Source organism: Ursus arctos, unplaced genomic scaffold (assembly GCF_023065955.2).
Source record: "Ursus arctos isolate Adak ecotype North America unplaced genomic scaffold, UrsArc2.0 scaffold_22, whole genome shotgun sequence".
In the NCBI taxonomy this organism is placed as follows: Eukaryota; Metazoa; Chordata; class Mammalia; order Carnivora; family Ursidae; genus Ursus; species Ursus arctos.
The window spans coordinates 46,043,608-46,059,249 of record NW_026622897.1 but is presented as its reverse complement, the minus strand read 5'-3'; the positions used below and the strand labels follow the sequence as shown (position 1 = coordinate 46,059,249).

Genomic DNA, 15,642 nt, shown 5'->3' with positions numbered 1-15,642 from the left:
GGCCTCTTATGAGTCTACCCCATGCTTCCTAAATTCCCTTTAAAAAAAAATTAACTCCTAGGTCTCTCTTCAACTTTATAATCTTTCTCCAATCGGAAAGAGAATCCAAACTATACCAATATTTGGCTGCACTTAACTATTAAATTCAACTAAACTTTCCACAAGGCTTAAAATCAAAAGGACCTCTAACATCAACAAATTTAACTGAATTTAATAAATATGTACTATGCTTATAACCACTGAAACAGCAGGAAGGATAAGATTCTTACAGTCTCCTCATTACCTTCCTGGTCTTTGGGATGATTTACTCTCCTCTTAACATCCTCTTATCCAAGACAGGAACAGGTACCCCTTCTATATGCTCCAGTCTTCTGTATACACCACTACCAGTGCTATGGTCATACTGTACCATAACCATCCATTTCATCTCCTTCACTAGCCTACAATCTCCTTTCAGGCAAGAACAGTGTTTTGCCAAATCTCGATTACCAGTCCCAGCACCCACCAGCTTGTACCTGGTATATAATAGAAACCAAATTAGTGTTGGATAGATGGATAGATGAATGGATAAATAGGGTTTTTTGACCTGGGAGAAGACTTGGAAACAGTCAGTCCAATAGAAGGTCTTCATTTCACAGATAAGGAAGCAGAGTCTCAGAGCTGCTGGTAACTAAGCCAAGGTAGTCTCAAAAGCAGCAAGAAGATGACAAGTGGTAGCAGTCACATGCCGTTTTTACTGTGAGTTCAAAGGCAGACATCACTTCACATTCATCCCCCAGAGGAGATATTGTAGCTTGGTGGACACAGACAGCATGGGCTCCACAGGCAAAGTCTTGCTTCAGCTACCTATCAGTCATGTGACTTTGGGAAAGTTACCTCATCTCTCTGAGTCATAATTTCTGCATCTGTTAATTAGGTCTATTAATAACTTCAGAGTTGTTGGGAGTATCACATCTGCCAACATACATAAAGTGACTAGCATAGCATGGGCACTATGTGCTAAATATTTGTTGACTGAATGAATCATGAATGAGTCCCTGTCCAGCATACCACAACTTCATGAACCTGGTTTAGACTTTGCATTTAAGTCTCTGCCCACATGGAAGCTGGCTGGGACACCCATAATTACAGAGCCATTTGGAGATTTGTTCCTTGCTAGAATTGGATCTTTAAGCAGCACCAAACCTCTATAACTGCTCACTGTTCCCTTCACCTGGGTTGCTCTTTCCACCTTCCTCATTGCCACATAAGTCTGACCCATCTTCCATTGCCTAGTCAGATCTACCCTGTCTAGAAAGCCTCTCTAACTCCTATGATTTCATCAGTCCTTCTTGTCTCACTAATTACTTTCTACCACATAGTAGGGGGGTATATCTGTTTGCGTTTTTTAAATTGTGATAAAATATACATAATATAAAATTTACAGTCTTAACCATTTTTAAGTGTACAGTTCAGTAGTATTAAGTATATTCACAGTGCTGTGCAACCAATCTTCAGGAACTTTTTCATTTTTCAAAACTGAAACTCTATACACATTAAATGACAACTTCCCAATTTCTCCCTCCCTCTAGTCCCTAGTAACCACCCTTCTAATTTCTGTCTTTAAAAGTTTGACTATTTCAGGAAACTCATATAAGTGTAATAATAAAATATTCATCCATTCATGTCCGCTCTATTTCTCTTAGGATCTTGTCCTCGAGATTCATCCATGTTGTAACATGTGTTAGAATTTTCTTCCTTTTCAAGGCTGAATACTATTCTACTGTATGTACATACCACATTTGGCTTATCCATGCATCTGTCAATGGACATTTGGGTTCCTTCTACCCTTTGGCTATGGTGAGTAATGCTGTTATGAACATGGATATGTAGGGATGAACCTGTTTTATCTCCTCTACTTGAATGTGAACTTCTTAGTGACAAAGCCTGAGTTTCAGTCTTCTGTAGGTGGCTAACATGTGATGGGCACTCAATAAATACCCATCAAGTAAGAAAGACAGGATTCTGCTCTGCAGATGAAGCAAAAAGTAATCATCTTCCACACAAATCTGCAAAATGGCACATCACACAGCAGAAAAGCACAGGCTTTGCAGTAAGACAGCCCTGGCTGCTGGCCCTGGATCTGCTTCTTACTAGTCATATAATCTTAGGCATGTTACTTGGGCTGTCAGAGCTTCGGATTCCTCATGTGGTTTTGCCACAGCTAAATGCTATAACTTATGGAAAGCAGTTAGCACAGCACTTGGCACATCATAAAAAATGTCTGCCATTATTATTATTATTAAGTTCTATAATAAAAGTAACTTGGGGGCACCTGGCTGGCTCAGTCAGTAGAACATGCAACCCTTGATCTCCAGATCCTGAGTTCGAGTCCCACATTGGGCATAGAGATTACTTAAATAAATAATAATAATTTGTTGCACATACAAACATGCCATTTAGCTTCCTGGCTGTGGTGACTTTAAAAGCAAAGAACATGAAAAATTCTGAGACCAAACAATTTACAGCAGGTAACAGTCAATGCAGAAAGACACCACCACAGCAGCAACAAGGAATCTGGATTGGTAGCCCTGAATGTGGAATCTTGAACTACACTGTTGCAGCTCATGAGCTGGAAATTTTGTCACATCAAAGGGGCAGACTTAAACATTATACTAAGGATCATCTCATTCAGCAAAGCAGGCTGTCCGAGTTCTCATAAATGTTTTTTAATCAGGATTACTTGAGGTTTTTTTGGTGCCTGGGCTAAATCTATTTTGAATTTAACCATAATTCATGTTTTGAAGCTTTTAGTAAAAAGATGAAAGAAATAAATAGATCTTTATTACTATTTCAGACAGAAGTATTTATTTCAATCTGTCTCAAAGGAAATTGAGCTCCCCACCCCACTCCCAGTTCCTCTAGGACATGAATTCCTTTTGAGGTTGCTATCCGAATTTTCCAGACCACAAACATTCCTTCCAAAGTTAGCTCTTAGAAAGGCAAGTTTTTGAGTCTTAGAAAGAAAAGCTTATCCAAGCTCCTTTTTCTCTGCCAAAACAATTAACATTTGACATGGCTAATTCAAATGGCTCTCCCAGACAAAATCAGAAACTTGATTGTGAAGTTGGGGGGGAGGGAAGAGAAAAAAGAGAAGGTAAGAGGAAGTTGACCAAATGCTAATATTGGCCCCAAAATAGCCCCAAGGGACCATAACCCCTAACTTTCCTAGGATAATCATGACCTCTTGTAAATTTAACACTATACTGAGATAATGTATTAAAAATGGGTAACTAAATATGATTTTATTTCTCTCTCTCTCTCTAAATATATATACATATGTATTGTTTTTCGGGAACATTTTGCAATTAAATAAATAAATTCTTTCTCAGACCATGAATCCCAATTTTGGATTCGAAACAATACTGTCACCATATGCCACATGTCAATTTTAATTTGGCTCCCCAATTATAGCTAAGAGCTACTGGCTACCTCGCCCATCCCAGGATGATAGCATACACTTGAAGACTGCCAGGTGACAAGCACCATACTGAGCCTTGACATACAGGGCCTTGTTTAATCCTCGCGGCAACGCTGTGCTCTAAGTACTGGCATCTTCCTTCCCTCCTTTTTTACCTCTTTATTTTTAATTAATTTCAGACTCAAACTAAAAGAAAAAAAAACTTCAAAAAAATTACTAAGAATTAATATATATCCTTCACACCCAGATTACCCAAATGTTAATTTTTTTTACCACTTTGCTTTATCATTCTCTCTGATATAAATATTACTTTATCCCTAAACATAGTATCTCCCTAAAAATAGGGACATACTCTTTTATCTTCACAATATGATGATCAAAATCAGAAAATTAATATTACTACCTACATAATCTAATCTCAACCCTTCTTCAAATTTCACCAATTGACCAAATAAAATAATGTCCTTTTTGGCAAAAGAAAAAAATTTGGGGGGCATCTGGGTGGCTCAGTCAGTTAAGCAGCTGCCTTTGGCTCAGTTCATGATCCTGGGGTCCTGGAATAGAGCCCAGCCCCACATCAGGCTCCCTGTTCAGCGGGGAGTCTGCTTCTCCCTCTCTCTCTCCTCCACCTCCTGCTTGTGTGCTCGCTCTCTCTCACACACAAATAAATAAATAAAACCTTTAAAAAAAAAAGGGAAAAAGAAAAAACTTTTTGATCCAATCTATCCAGGATCATATGCTGTATATCGTTTCTATGTGACTTTAGTCTCTTTTAATCTAGAACTATTCCTCAGTCTTTGTCTTTCATGACCTTGACATTTTAAAAAAATACAGTCCATTTGATTTGTAGAATGTTTCTCAATTTATATTTATCTGATATTTCCTTGTGATTAGATTCAAGTTATGCATTTTTGGCAGGAATGCCACACAGGTGATGTGTCCTTCTCAGATGATGATTTGTCCCATCACTGGTATTAACTTTAATCATTTAGTAAAAGTAGTGTCTGCCATGTATCTCCACTGTAAAGTCACTCTTGCCTCCTTTATAACCAATAAGTATCTTTAGACTAGATACTTTTTCATCTATTGATGAGAAAACTGAGGCTCAGAGAAGTTATTAGTTGTCCAAGATCACACAGCTTAAACGTGCCAGAGCACAAATTCAAACTCCATTTTGTAGGCTCCCACACTTGAGTTCTTCAAAAGCATCCCACTGCTTCCTAGACCAGTCACCAGTAGCTCAAGTATCTTAGTCTAATGCCCTTACCATGAGCACTGGGGAAAACAATATGAGGACATCATGGCCCACAGAATCCTGGTACTTCTCTGGTCTTAAGAACTAGCACAGTCCTAGCCGCTGAGTCTCTAGAGCTGCTTCTAAAGTGCTAGAAATCCTGGGGCACCTGGGTGGCTCAGTCATTAAGCATCTGCCTTCGGCCTACGGCGTGATCCCAGGACCCTGGGATCGAGCCCCACATCGGCCTCCCTGCTCTGCTGGGAGCCTGCTTCTTCCTCTCCCACTCCCCCTGATTGTGCTCCCTCTCTCACTGCTGTCTCTCTTGTCAAATAAATAAATAAAATCTTAAAAAAAAAATTAAAATAAAGTGCTAGAAATCCTGAGGGCACTACTTTATACCCAAGCTCCCTACTCTCTGGACAATGAATCTGGGAGAGAGCACTGGAGAAGTCAGCAGAAGATGGAAATGTATATGCATCAGAACACCAGGCTGAACAAGGAGAACCTAAAATCACCCCTTCCCTAAGTCCATCTCCATCACAGCCTGACCCTCTGTCTGGCCACCTGAAACTTTTCTTTTTGAGCTGCTATTTCTTTCTAAATTTTTTGTTTTAATTTTACTTTTGAAATACATTGTTATTCCAATCCCTATGGTTCAAAACTCAGTGTGGCACACCCACTAAAAGGGCCATAATGAAAAAGACAAATAATAACAAGTGTTTGCATGGATGTGGAAAAATGGAACCCTAATATATTGCTGGAGGGAATGTAAAATGGTATAGCTGCTTTGGAAAACAATCTGTCAGTTCCTCAAAAGTTCACACATAGAGTTAGCATTTAATCCACTACTGGTACAGATGCAAATTAAATAAAACAAACGTACATTTAAAACCTTGTATGTACATGTTGATAACATTATTCATAATAGTCAAAAAGTAGAAATAAGCCACGGTACCTGGCTGGCTCAGTCAGATGAGCGTGTGACTTTTGATCTTGGGGTTGTGAGTTCAAGCTCCTCGTTGGGTGTAGAGATTACTTAAATAATTTTTTTTTTAAGTGGAGGGGCACCTGTCTGGCTCAGTTGGTTAAGCGTTCAACTCTTGATTTCAGCTCACATCATGATCTCAGAGTTGTGAGATCAAGTCCTACATCAGGCTCCATGCTAGGTGTGGAGCCTGCTTAAGATTCTCTCTCTCTCTCTCCCTCTCCCTCTTCCTCTCCCCTCCTCTCTGAATAAAATAAAATAAAATAAAATAAAATAAAATAAAATAAAATAAAATAAAGGGAAACAACCCAAATGTCCACCAATTGGTGTGGTATACCCATACAATGGAATATTATTTGGTAACAAAACAAGAACTGATCCATGCTACAACACAGATAAACCTTGAAAAGATCTTGCTGATGAAAGAAACCAGTCACAAAAGACCACATATTACCTGATGCCATTTATATGAAATGTCCAGAATAGGCAAATCTATAAAGACAGAAAGTAAAAACAGAAAAAGGTTGCCTGGGGTGGTTTGGGAGGGCAGGGTACAGGAGTGGGGGAGATGACAAATGAATGCTAATGAGTAAAAGTTTTCCTTTTAGAATAATTAAAATGCTCTAAATTGATTGTGGTGATGGTTGCACAACTCTATGAATATACTAAAAACCACTGAATTGTACAGTTTAAATGGGTGGATTGTGTGATGTGTGAATTATAGCTCAATAAAGCTATTTTATAAGTTAATGTTATAAAATAGTAAATCCTAAGAAATCTCACAACACACACCCCACTCATTTTTACAGCCCTGTTCCAGTAAGTAACTACTTTGTTATTTTACATAGGGTTTCTCTGTGCAAATTTGAATATACTTTCTTATCCCTACTTCTTTCACAAAATATGCACTCTTCTGCATCTTCCTTCTTTCATTTAATATATCCTTTGAGATCTTTCCGTATCAGCACTTAGAGAATACCCTAATTCTTGTTTGTGGTTTAATATTTTTCCCTTGTGTGAACATACCCATTTATTTAACTTGTTTCCCCTGACACACTTAGGGTTTGTTTCCAATCATTTGCTATAAGCAACAATGATGCAATGCTTGTTCTTTCTTTTTAACTTGATTTCATCAGGTCTCCTTTTGTTCCTGGACTGCAGTGAGGCAAAAAGGAACAGAAACTACTTCAGAGTTAATCAAAACTGGGTCTGCGTCTGGCCTCCTCTGCTAACTAGTTGTGACTCTCAGAAAGTTACTTGTATTTTCTGAGTCTTAATTTCCTCGCTTGTGAAATGGGCAAAATCCCTGGGGGAAAAGGCAGAAGGTCGATAATGGATTATAACACCTTGAGGGTAAACAATAATCCAGGAGTCCAGATAATGCTTAAAAAAAGGAGGAGGAAGAGAAGGAGCTGATAGCTGATCTATCTAAAAAACACCTGGTAATAAATATAGAAGGAAAGAGAGAATCAGAAAATCATCCTTTTATAGATACCAATTGACCTAGGCCATGATTATCAGTAGATGTTAAACCCAGTGGATAAAAACTGTTGAGGAACAGGATATTCAAACAATCTCAAAGTATCACCCCACAGACTGTTTATTAATTACAAAGGGAAACAGGTACCTTTACAATGAAGCAATCAGGCAATACCACTTCATCCAAAAGACCAAATCTTACATCACCAGTGATGTTACAAACTGACACTATGTGTCACCTAAGGTGATACAAAGAAAAGGATGGAACACTGTCTATATGGAATTCCTACTACAAGTGTTTAACCTGAGTCTGATAAAGAAAAAACAATCAGACCAATCCAATTTACCAAGGCAACAGACTTGGAATCTTCAAAATTTCAATGTTTCAATGTAGCGGTATTATGGTTACATGGGAGAACTTTCTATCTCTTAAGCGATACATGCTCCATTAGGCAGAGGTAAAGTGTTGTAATGTCTGCAACTCACTTTCAAGTGATTAATTGGGAAAAAGTGTGCGTGTGTGTGTGTGTGCTCGTGCACGTGTGCACAGATGCAGAAAGAGAAAGCAAAGGGTATATGAAATGTTCACTGTAAGATTTTTGCAATTTTTCTACATATCTGAAAGTTTTTAAAATGAGTTGGGGGAAGAAATAAAATAAAACATGTAACCCATTTGGCACCCAGTAGATGCTATGATAATTCACATCATGGTTTCAACTAACTCAACAGATGGAAGAAAAGCTCCTCCCTGTGTGCCTGAAGGTAAATGAGCCATATCAAACTAAATGCCACCAGCCAGTCCTGCCTTCATGAAGTTTATACTTTTGGTCAGAAGGCAAGGCAAAAATAGGAAGCAGCTGGAGATGCTTTTGGTTTTGGTTCCAGAAAATCTACCTAGGGCCATCTGCAACTTTTTTTTTTTAATTAGGTAACTTAAAAAAAAAAAAGTTACTTAACCTCACTAAGAATTATTTCCTCATTTATATGGAAAAAAGTGGAACAAAAATCTACCACCTAAATTTGAGATTATAAAACGGCATACATAATACACCTTTGTAAAACATCTTTTATTGAGGACTCTCATTAAAAGACAGTAGTCTCCTAGAATAAAAGTGGGGAAGAAGGAAGGCTCCTGATGGTTTCATCTTTATTTACTTACCAGAAAACCCAGCACAGAATCTTGCATTTAGTTTAAGCTCACAAATACTGAAGAAGTGACAATAAGACATTATGAGACAGAAAGCCTTAAAAAGTCTTTTGGAATACAAATGCCACTGGAATTAAAGAAAAAATGACATGAGGAGGCCCAGTCAGACACAGCAGCACCTTAACAACAACACGTATTTATGTACATAGAAATTTGCCAAAGTCCTTTTATACACATTATCTCATTTTGGTCTCACAATAACCCCCATTTTATAGAAGAAGAAACTGAGACTTGAAAAGATAAATTTCACATGCTGCAGAGCTCAAATCTGTATTTGCTCCACCCGGCCACATAAGAATAGAAATAACTCATAGCTTGTGATCCTCACAGTCTTTTCCCCAGGGTCTCTGCTGGGGCACAGTGAGTTACTGATGGCCACTCCTAAATTCATACCTTTTCTACAGAAAAATGTCAAAAATCTGCCCTGGGATTGCTTCTATCAATATTCAGAAAGATGAACAGTCAGACCTTTTACCCACCTGATTCAGATATTTAAAAAGTGGAGCTTAAATTCCTCTTTCTGGTGTGGTGGTGAGACTGAGATGGAGAGGAAGTGAGCAGAAGGGGTTATTTTCATCTCAAGGATCATGCTGTCCACATTTTAGTGAAGCTAACCATAACTCAAAAATAAAAATTTTCTGCAGAATTTTCTGGGGAAAACTCTTGGCTGCTTGTTTCAGTTCACTTTTTAAATATCATGCTGTGTTGTAGGCAGAGATGATTTATTTTATTTCTTCCTTCCAGAGGTTTCCATATTATTTTACATACTAACCTTTATTATTATAGCCTTCACAAAAACTAGCAGGAACTCTGTGATTCCATTTTCGCCCACTTTCCATTCACCCATCACAACTTCCTTCCTTTAGTAAGAGTTTAGCTCAAGGAGCTAATGGACTTGGCAAAGGTATGTAGAAATGGCACTGTCAAAGACCATTGATAAGAATTTAAATCAGGGGGCAATTAAAGAGAAACTGTTCATGCCCTCTGACCCAGCATTTCTACCCCCAGGAATGTATCCTACAGAAATATTCCCACAAGTTCATCACAAAAGGATGTGTTCTCAAATGCTCACTGCAGTGGTGCCTACCGGCCATGAAAACAGGTAAGTTAGAGCAACATGCAAATATGTGGGACAACTGCTCAAAATATATTGAGAGACAGCAAGCAGAATTATATATAATAATATCCTTAGTATATGTGTGGGGGGGAAATGACAGAAGAATATACGTCAAAATCTCAAAGTTGATTAACTTTGTGAGGTGGAATTAAGGGGAATTTCCCCTATCCACTTCATTGTGTATTTCTATAATAAATTTTGATTAACCTTATGTTATGTCTAGACTAAAAAAAAAATTAAGATATATATTTATGTGCCCCTTGCCATCCTTTCCTCTTCACTTTGGAAGGAGCTAGTGCTCCACCTGTATTACTACCTCAAGTAACATCAAAGGTAGAGTACCAGCTCTAGAAGTTCACATTCTTACAGAATGACAGGATAGTGTTTAGAAAGGACACTTTTTAAAAAAGATTTATTTATTTATTTATTTATTTATTTATTTATTTATTTGAGAGAGTGCAGGTGGCTCTACACTGAGCATGGAGCCCAGTGTGGGGCTTGATCTCAGGATCCCAAGACCATGACCTGAGCTGAAATCGAGAGTCGAACGCTTAAGCAACTGAGCCATCCAGGCACCCCTAGAAAGGACATTTAAAAATCACTTACAATATCCCCAATAATCGATATTACAGCCTGTAGGCTGATTAAATACTTTCAGTGACCAAGAAAATCACTACCTTTCTGAAGCAGCCCTTGATGTCTTCTAGCTTTGGTGTGACATTCCTAATGATGACATTCAGGAATGGCAACTGATCTAGACACCAATATCCATAGCATGTCAGGCTAAGCAAATGGAATCATTATCACATCCAAGAAAACTAACATTGTTACTGATTATCTAATATGCAACTTCCATTCAAAATTCCCCGTTTGTCCCCAAAATGTCTTTTATAGCTTTCTTTTTAACTCCAGAATCCAATGAAGGGTTACATGTTGCACTGGGTTGTCGTAGCCCTGGTCTCCTTTAATCTAGATCAGTCCCCTATATATTTTGTTTTATTTTGTCTTTCACGACATTGACATTTTCGAAGATCGCAGGCCAGCTGTTTTACAGTATGTCCCACAATCTGGATTTGCCTGATTATTTCCTCATGATTAGATTTAGGTTAAAATTTCTGGCAAGAATTCTGCATCAGTGATGTTGTGTACTTCTCATTGCCTCAGGTTGTCTAGTTATACTGCTATTTTTTTCTTTGTGTTACCACTATGGGTACTAAGCAAGGATCAGCTGATAAATAAACTATTTAAACCAAGAAATAAATACAATGTTAAAAACAGTTACTATGAGCATCAGCTATACCAGGCATAGTGCCAGGCATTTAAAACATATTATCATTTAAACCTCATAACAATCTTGCAAAAAAACTGAGGTTCAAAAAGGTTAAATAACTTGCCCAAAGACACATAAAGTGATTAAAAATATATATGTGTGTGTGCACGTGAACTCTCTGTCTCTCTCTTTCTTACACACACTTTATCATATGTCTCAGGGATCATGGTCTTCGTGAGGATCCTCCAGGGACAAGTGAAGAACTGTGACCTTAGACACATCTTGAGGAGACCTATCTAGTTTTCAGCCATTGGATTACTATAGAGAAGGAACTGAAAATAAATTATCTGCAGTTTATACAAAATTCTTCCACACTTGGAAGTGCTCTTATTTGGAGATGGGCCACATTTCCACCATAGCCAAGAAAATAGGGCAATGGTTCCATAAATTATTATAACATTCTGGTGTTTTGTTCTTTTTTTTTTTTTTTTTTTTTACTATTCTGCAACAAAATGAGAAAAATAAAGACAATGTAGAGAATTACATAATGTTACATATGTTAGTACATAACACCTCAAAGGGTCCAGGTTTCAGGAATACCTTTTAATGGATTTGTTAAAAGCGTTTCACATTTGACACTTGCATTACTAAATACCCTCTTCCAATGCACTGATATTTCCTTTGAATGGACCCTCAGTGACTTAAGTTAATATACTCAATCAACAAACATTCGGAGTCCCTAATCTTTGCAAGACACTCTATTAGGTGCCTGGGAACAGTCTGGAGAGCTCTTTCTTGCTTCATGTCCCAGGTCAAAGGTCTCCTGCCCCTCTCAACAATAAGAAAGGATGAAAGCCTTTCTTGGGGCTGTGCTCTCCTAGCATGGCCTATGTAACTCTTTTCATGTGGCTACTTATGTTGGTCTCCCTCACCTGAGTGAATTCTTTCAAAGGAAACACTATCTTATTCAATACTGTATTCTTAGCACCATACATTTACAGCTGGGGGAAAATCAGTATAAATTAGCAGAATAAATACATTTCACCGATGAGGAAACTAAAGTTCAGAAAAAGAAGATAACATGTCCAACACCATACAGCTAATAAAAAAGTAGCAAGCCTCACCAGAGCTCCCTTCAAGTCCACTATGCCACATCTATACTTGGGTGAAGGAAAGAAATATCTTAGATGTCTGTCTGGAACTTCAAACTCAACATGGCTAAAAGTCCCTCCTTCTTGAACAAACAAACAAAAATCTGGTCTCTGTCCAGTTCTCCCTTTTTCTGAAAATGGCGTTCCTAGTTGCTCAAGGGAAAACTCAAATCATCTTTACTCCCCTTTCTCCCTACCCCCACATCCAATCAATCCGTAATCTTATCAATTATATTCCTTAAATTTAGCATCTCTCTAATCTCTTTCCTTCTCTCCAAGCCCTCTGCCACCACCCTAGATCCAAGCCATCATTATCCCTCTCATAGACTACAAGAATGACTTGCTACTTGTCCCCCATACATTGACTTTGCCCAATCCTCTCCTCCAATCTCTTCTTCACTTAACAGCCAAGGTGATGTTTTAATATCATTCTACATATATAATTCACCTAGCTATTCAAAGTCCTTTATTAGGTTCCTATTGCTCTTAGGATACAGACCAAAATTCATGTGAGGCTCAGAAAATTACCCACTTTCTAGACTCTGACCACCTCTCCAGCCTGGTCTGGTCTCTCTCCCCTTGCTCTGCTCCCATGTACAGATGGACCTCCTTTCAAATCCTCATTATTTACCAATCTTCCCTTCATACTTTGAACATGCAGTTTCCCTTGTCAGAAATCCTGTTTGTCTGCCTGTAAGCACCTCTCATTGACAACCTAAATTACTCCCACTCACTCTTCAAGTTTCTTGAAGTGTCATCTCCTACAGGAACCCTTCCGTGATTTCCCTAGACAAGGTGAAAGCACCAGTGAGGCACTCTTATTCCACCATATAGTACATTCCCTTTTGGCAGTAACAATCATCACACTGTGATTACTTGTCCAATGATTGTCTCCCTATTAGAACAGAAACTTCATGAGGGTAGGGGAAGCTTCTCTTTCTCTCTCCTTTTTAAAAAAGATTTTATTTATTTACTCATTTAGAGAGAAAGCATGCACATCCATGAGCAAGTGGGGGTGAGGGTGGCAGAGGGAAAGGGAGAAAGAATCTTAAGCAGGCTCCACACTGAGTGCAGAGCCCAATGAAGGGCTCTACCTCACAACTCTGAGATCATGACCTGAGCCAAAATCAAGAGTCAGACATTTAACCGACTGGGCTACCCAGGCACCCCAGGAAGCTTCTCTTTCCACCGATATATCCATAGTCCTTAAAACATAGTAGCTGCTCAATTAATATTTGTCATCAGAATTATGGGCTGGATGCAAACTGTAGCAGGCTATGCCATGAGGCCAAGTATACCAAAGGGCAAGGATCATTATCCATTTGCAAATATGTAAACAGAGGCAGAAAGAGATGCATAGTTATTCAAGGTCACAGACATAGTGATGGGGACAAATCTAACCATCATACAGCTCATTTGTCCCCTCAAAACACTAAACAGCATGGGTAGGAGATGGAGCATCTCAGCATAAGAAAATTAGGAACGAGGAGGTAGTAAGAGAGAGGTGTAGGAAGACAACTTCTTTTTTTTTTTTTTTTAAGATTTTATTTATTTATCTGACAGAGAGAGAGCCAGCAAGAGAGGGAACACAAGCAGGGAGAGTGGGGGAGGAAGAGGCAGGCTCCCAGCAGAGCAGGGAGCCAGATGCGGGACTCGATCCCAGGACCCTGGGATCAGGCCCTGGGCCAAAGGCAGATGCTTAACGACTGAGCCACCCAGGCACCTGGTAGGAAAACAGCTCCTGAATCTGCCTGTTACATTAGTTGCCTCCATACCAACAGTTAGACTCTCTATGCCTGGAAAAGCACTAATGCTAAACAAACAAACATAACCATCACCACACCCTTTTACTTAAGAGAACAAATTTAAAAAAATTTTTTTCATCCACAAAGAAGACACCACAGGAGGGAACACTGTTGCCACTCCAAGTGTCTTCAAAAAAAACAAATGGGCAGTTTGGCCACTTGGATTGCTCCACCAGAATCAACAGAAAAGATGGCCTTCCCACCACTTACTGGAGCAGGAATCAGGGGGAAAAAAACCAAAAAAAAAAAAAAAAAAAACTATTAAATGAGGAAGACGCTCTTTGAAGTCTTCTTTTTCTTTGGGAATTAAGAGAAATTTCATGTAAAGCATTTGGGTTTTGGTTTTTAAGTTTTTATTTATTTAAGTAATCTCTACACACACAACTTGGGGCTCAAACTTACAGCCCCAAGATCAAGAGTCACATGCTCTTTCTCCTGAGCCAGCCAGGCACCCCCATATAAAGCATTTTAAAGCCTTGCTGGCAGTTCTTAATACAGGTACCAATGAAAACTACAGTAACATGGGCTCAACTGCAACATCCACGAGCTGCTGAGGCCAAATTATGTCTGTCACAGAAGCCACAAACAAGGCCAAAGGGTCAGGCTCATTGCTGCTCATCCTGCCTAGCACCCACTGCAAGAAAAGGAAAAGTCAAAGCTTCCAAGCGGACTCTGTAGAATAAATACTTACAAGTCTACCTCTACGCTGGAGGTTCTGGGTGAGGTAGGGAAGGGGTGGGGAGGGTATTCAGAGATTTGAAAAGACTTAGAGACTTGATATATTGGTGTAGAGGGAAATTTTGAAACAGAGAGGAAAAGTGAGAATTGTAAATGGGGAAACAGGGAAACTGGAAGAGACAGAGGGGTGGGGCAAGGAAGGCACAGGCAAAAGGGGTAAGGTGCCCAGGAGAATAGACAGTAAGCATCAGGGAAAGGTAGAGAGAAGCAAAGCCAGGCAATCTTTCCCCAAATCCCAAAGCTGCTCATTGCATCTCAATAAATCACTCTACTACAAAGCCCATACAGTGGAACGTCCTTTGCATTCCGTAACAAGCAGCATTTAATGAAGCATCACCCAGCTGCAACTTTGGAGACCTAAGGGTCTGAATTGAAAATGAAGAAAATTTGTTCAGCAGCAAAAGACAACCAGGAATGACTTTCACCCAATGCCTGACCTGGCTATAAAAAGGTTTGGCATTTTAAAGTTAAGCATAAAATGCTTTGGCATTTCTCCTTCTTTTGACATCCCAGGAGGGGGTGTGGTTGACCCCAAATCCATTCATTTCCAAGGTTGTAGATCTCTCAGCTAAGACCGGCCCCATCTGTTCTGGAGTCAGCCAGCTGTTTATCCCAAAGTAACATTTATTGCACTAATCATCTTAATAACTCTTACAAGAGCCAAAATCATACAAGCCAGAATGCTTTCTATCCTATTAAATGTGTCAGTTCGCTTAAAACCCCCCCAAAACAAACAAATAAAAACCCCACTTCTATGTTCCTTGGTTTCCCTGGCCAGGATCACTCCTCCTTTCAGAAGATACCTTCTGGGTACCTTTCAGTAATGGCAAATGAAGGTTAACAGTGTTTCTAACTTTCCCTTTCCCTTTCCCTAATGCGTTAAAATGAACCAGGGTTTCCCTAATGATCCGTTCTCCAAACCGTTAGTTGTGACTGGTGACTGTGCCTCACGAAAAGGCAGCTCGTTATGGTACCATTGTCAGTGGCAAGGAGCCTACTGAAACATAATTTAAAACACTCATACGAGCACAAATCTGTCGGCTCCACTTCCAAACAATCCTGCAGTGGGAAGAAGAAAAACACTTAACAAAAATGCTGCTTCCAGCAGCCTAAGAGAAGCTTCCCCCAGACACGTGAAATGTTTCTGACTGGCAGGGAGTGCACCATTAAAGGACACTGTCACCTCAAATCAG

General features: G+C 39.2%; 1 protein-coding gene across 2 annotated transcripts in view; it reads right to left on the bottom strand.

The window, feature by feature from the left end:
* Positions 1-15,642, bottom strand: part of RAB30 (RAB30, member RAS oncogene family) — a 74,536-nt gene that overhangs the window by 58,119 nt on the left and 775 nt on the right. The gene's annotated exons all lie outside the window — the stretch shown is intronic.